Raw genomic sequence first — 5,648 nt, 5'->3', positions numbered from 1 at the left:
GTGTGCGTGTGTGTGTGTGTGTGCGTGTGTGTGCGTGCGTGTGTGTGTCAACGTCAGCATAACGCAGATGACAAATCTACGGAGTGAGACCAGCATGATGCGCCTCCTTAAATAAACCAATACAGACCCTTGTTTGAGTTTGTGTGTGTGTGAGTGTGTATAGTGTGGCTTTAGAATTACGAAATGTGTGTGTGCGTGCGTGGCAGGCTAGGCTAGGGTGGGGTGTATTGTGATGGCGCTCTATTTCTCTTTACTTTGTGAAACATCAAGGTTTCGGCGAGTCAGAGAGAACATGTTTTCTGCGTCAGTTGTCAGCTTGTATTTGCATGGCGGCCCTGACATTTCACCCACCCAAACCAGCCCGCCCACCCACCCAGCCATGCCCCCTACAAGCCCCTCCGCCCCCTCCACATACCCCTCCTGCCCCCCACTCCGGCCTGCGCCCACTGCCACCCTGAGGGGGGCATTGTGCCAGCGCGCATCTCTGTGCTGTGTGTGAGGGGGCCCTGGGCCCTTCCAACACAAACACACACACACACACACACACACACACACACACTACCCCCCCTTATTCTGTCCACCATCCACCCCACCCTTCCACCACCCTTAACCTGGCTAATGAAGCCTACAGCACTATGGAGCATGTGACCTCATGTGTAACATAGATACACAAACACACACATACACAGAGACAGAGAGGCACACACACAAACACACACACACACAAACAAAAACACACACACAAACATGAAGGTCAGTGTTATACCTCACTCTGAATGCCATCTGTGAACCATTTTAACATAATTGTATTAAAATAGCACAGTGTAGTTATTAGTTCCCCCAACACATACACACACACACACACACACACACACACACACAGTCAGATGCAGACGGCTGAACAGACCCCGCTGGATGCACAGCAGATTTTTGGGTCATGCCCACACTTACATGAGGTGGATGTTACTGGATGGTATTGGATGTTGGTCTAGATGATTAAAAATATCAATTTGTGCCGTCTCATAATGCAATTGCCTCACCTAACTATCATGTCCTCTCTCTCTCGCTCTCTCTCTCTCTCTCTCTCTCTCTCTCTCTCTCTCTCTCTCTCTAACTCTCCCTCTCTCTCCATCTATCTCTATCTATCTCTCTAACTAACTATTAATTCCTCCCTTTTGCATCTCTCCTTTCAAGACTCTATGCTACAGATACAGATATAATTCAAACAACTCTCTTCTCTGCTCTCCGCGGCCATCCCTCCACCTCTCTCTCTCTCTCTCTCTCTCTCTCTCTCTCTCTCTCTCTCTCTCTCTCTCTCTCTCTCTCTCCCTCTCCCTCTCCCTCTCTCTCTCTCTCTCTCTCTCTCTCTGATGGCCCGGCAGCACGAGGTTTCTCTGTGTGTCCACTTCCCCACAAGCGTCTTTTGTCTCCTATTTTTATCTCTTCAAGTCCTTGTTTGGGTGGGTTGGGGTGGGTTTGGGTGGCGTGGGGGTCTTTGATTGGACAGCACATATATAGGGATGGTAAAGCGGGAACAATGCTGGTGTGCATTGTTATTATTTTAAACATATAATTGTATTTACCACAGCCTGCTGTCTGTCCATATGGTTATGGACTTATATTTGATGCAGATGGTTAACATTGACACTTTTTGACATTGTCGGGACACTGCATGACAGAATGACATGTCTACAGTATGAGTTGTCATATGAAAATATTATTATTCTAAATCCACTTAGAGAGTGACCTTGAAAGTGGATTTGAAGCTGTAATATTTCACTATTTATCCAGGTTGTTTTTGAGATGAAGATGCAGTCGAGTATCTCAGCTTACATGCAGAGCTTTACTTTGTGCTGTTCCTGTGCTGTTACGCCCTCCACACACACATACACACAAAAGCATCTGCATCATAACTGAGTGTGCAGTATAAGCACATATAGTTTTGAGACTGATACGTAACACACACACACACACACACACACACACACACACACACATCGTGTTCAACCGTGTTCGTGCAACCGCTTTCTATGAGTCACTATATGTGTCTGGCACACAGGCACACACACATGTACATGCCTGTAGTCAGTCTCCTGGGCATCACAGTGGTGGAAGAAGCATATAATCATATGTAGCCAACACACACACACACACACGCACACACACACACACACACACACACACACACACTCACACACTGTGGGTGTGTTGGGGGAGGGTCAGGCTGGGTGGCTGGGCTCCTGATGTGGATACAGACTGAGCACTGGCCCTCACAGACACATCAGGACTGACAAACGCACCGGGGAGCGAGTTTACGCCAGGGCTTGGGCCAGCCACAGGATAGAGAACACACACACACACACACACACACACACACACACACACACACACACTCATACACAAACTCATACACACTCTCACTCACTAACTCAAACCCGTGCAGAGATACATAGGGAATGTGACTTTGAATGCTGACGGTGTCCTCTACGACGTGGATGTAAATCGTACACAACCTGCGTTACGTTACACAGATGACAAGCATGCACACATGAAAAGCATCCACAGATGCAAAGGCAGGCATGCATGTCAACATCCCCTCGTTCCCTCACTCCCCTCACTCTTTCATTCTCTCTAAAGCACCGACACACACACACACACACATATGCACAGGTGTCCACTCTCTCTCACACACACACACACATGCTCGCAGACGATAGATTTGAGTTTGTGCCTGCATCAGTGTAGTTGTGCACAATGCAACAATTTTTCTGTGTGGGTGTGTGCGAGGGGTGCGTGCGTGAGTAGTGTGTGTGTGTGTGTGAGTGTGCACTCATCCGTGCACATGCGTATATTTTGGTTAGACTCTCTCAGTGTATATGTGCGCATGTATTAGTGTGTATTTTCATGAGTGAGTGAGTGAGTGTGTGTGTGTGCGTGTGTGTGTATGTCTGTGTCTGTCTGTCTGCACACACTGTGTCCACTGTCATTGGGCAGAGAGAGACAGAGGGGAGTGTGTGTGTGTGTGTGTGTGTGTGTGTGTGTGTGAGGGGGGGGGGGGGGTCGGTGATGTAACCGCCTGCCTGCCGTACAGTGTGCTGGGATGACCCGAGGGCTCTGGGAGTGCATTCACATTCATTAGGGTGATGCGGCGTGGCAACTCACATGCAAAGACACATACATGAGCGCACAGCCCTGGAAAAGCAAGCTGTTCTGCAGAGCCAACATGAGGGAGAGCGCTTTCTGTTCGCCCCTTTTTAGCATCATGAGTGGCTGATTGGAGAGTGTGTGTGAGTGAGGGAGTGTGTGTGTGTGTGTGAGAGAGAGAGAAGCGGAGGGGAATTGTTGAGCGTGAGTGTGTGTAACTTGTTTGAGAGAAATATTATGTATAAGCCGTGTGTGTGTGTGAAAGAGAGAGCGAAAGAGAGACATAATTTCTGTGGAAGTCATCTAAAGGGTGTCTATTTTTGTTCGCTGTATGAATCAGTGAACAAGTCTGTGTGTGTGTGTGTGTAACATCACGTGCGATATTCCTCCCACTCCACCTCTCTCTCTCTCTTTCTCTCTCTCTCTCTCTCTCTCTCTCTCTCCTCCTCCTCTTCATCATCAACCCCGTCTCTGATCCTTGTCTCCCTCTCTCCCCGTCCCCCTGAGCTAAGCTGGAGATCACTCTACGGTTCCCCCTGATGGTCCGCTGGGGCCAGAAGCCTCCATCAAGCACCGTGAGCTTCATCAGCGTCCCCATCAGTGCAGTGGAGTCCAGATGCACGGCCATCGCTCATCTTCCCCAGCGCCGCTGATATGGGATGAGGTGAGAGGACGGGTGGTCAGCCTGTGGTCCGAACGATGGAAGGTGGAGCTGGACATATAAAGATGCACCTACTATGAGACAAAGAAGAGATTAAATCAATTAAATATGAGATATATAGCCACATCACACTGATTTGAAGATTTTGTGTGTGTGTGTGTGTGTGTGTGTGTGTGTGTGTGTGTGCATGGTTCACACTTTAAACCTCCAAGGCAATTGCTTATAATACCTATGTGATGGAATTGGTGTTAGTGTGTGCGCCTGTGCGTGTGTGTGTGTGTGTGTGTGTGTGTGTGTGTGTGTGTGTGTGTGTGTGTGTGTGTGTGTGTGTGAGAGTGAGTGAGTGAGTGCATGTGTATCTGAACTACATAGATCACGTGACAAAGATGACCTCACACAGACTGGGTGTGCAGAGGAGATTACTCACCATTGACCAATACTCCAGGGAGTCTCCGCTTCTCTCCTCATCTCTCAGCCTCTCTCCTGCTCTGAGTCTTGCTATTTCTCTAACTCTCATTTCAGTTTTGTTGTGTGTTATCTGCCTGTGTTTCCTATCTCTATTTGTCTCTTCGCACACACACACACACACACACACACACACTCTCTCTCTCTCTCTCTCTCTCTCTCTCTCTCTCTCTCTCTCTCTCTCTCTCTCTCTCTCACACACACACACACACACACACACAAACACACACATCCTCCAGCCCCTCTGTCTGTTTCATTCCATCTTTATCTGTTGCCAGTTCCCCATTACACTCCTACATCTTCTGTCTGTCTGCTTCACTCATGCACATGCGTGTAAATATGCACATGTCCTGCACCCCCCACCCACCCCCCAACTCCTCATTATCACTTCCAGTTTTCTGCATATTCTCTCTCTTCTCTGACTATCCCCCTCTCCTTCTCCATCTGGTGTTTCCACAAGCCTCACGTTTTCCTTTCGTTATCATGCACAGTTCCACACTCTATCATTCTCTCTGTCATTCGTTTCATGTCTCTCTCTCTCTCTCTCTCTCTCTCTCTCTCTCTCTCTCTCTCTCTCTCTCTCTTTCTGTTCATCTCCTCTCATCTTAGAGGCTGTGGGGAAAGACGTTCTTCCAAGCACCAGGCGGTTCCAAGCAGACGGCCTGTTAAATGGGGGAGATGTTCCTGACGTTAGTGCAGTCCATACACTGTGCCTTCGCTGACTGTCCATTCCAGTTCAGTCGTCCTGGTTCCTTCATTCTATCGGCCGGTTCTGCTGTCACGTAGGTGTTCCTCTCAAGGTTCCGCTTCAGGTTCGGCCCGCTTATGTGGGAGTGACCGAGTGGTGGTGGGGGAGACGAGGTGGCGTGCCAATCTACCAGCGGAAGAATGAGATTGGTTGTGATAGCTGTCAATCACCTGTGCCCTCGGTTGCTCAACTGCCATTGTGGTGTCAGAGCGGTGCTCCAGGAGGGGCGTGGGCAGAAAGGGATTGTGGGAGATTGACACATTTCAACATCCTTGCTCCCCCGGGGAAGGGGAGCACAGGGCAGATGAGTGCTACACACACACACACACACACACACACACACACACACACAGGAACACATCTTACATTCAGATGTTCACTGATGCGTACACTAAATAAACTCACACTAACGCACACACACCTTACACTGAAATCCCTACTGATGTGTCACAGTACTATGCTCATGCAAGCACATACGCACAGAAGCCTTGACATATACAGCGCACTTACACACACACAAACAAACACACACACACACACATGCTGTCACCTCAGGTCAGGCATGACATGTTCTCACTATGGTTACTGTGCTGCCTCTCCGCTCCTGTCAGGTGACATTGACAAGCTGCC

This window comes from Sardina pilchardus, chromosome 11, assembly GCF_963854185.1.
Source record: "Sardina pilchardus chromosome 11, fSarPil1.1, whole genome shotgun sequence".
Taxonomy (NCBI): Eukaryota; Metazoa; Chordata; class Actinopteri; order Clupeiformes; family Clupeidae; genus Sardina; species Sardina pilchardus.
Note: the sequence above shows the minus strand (reverse complement) of the source record.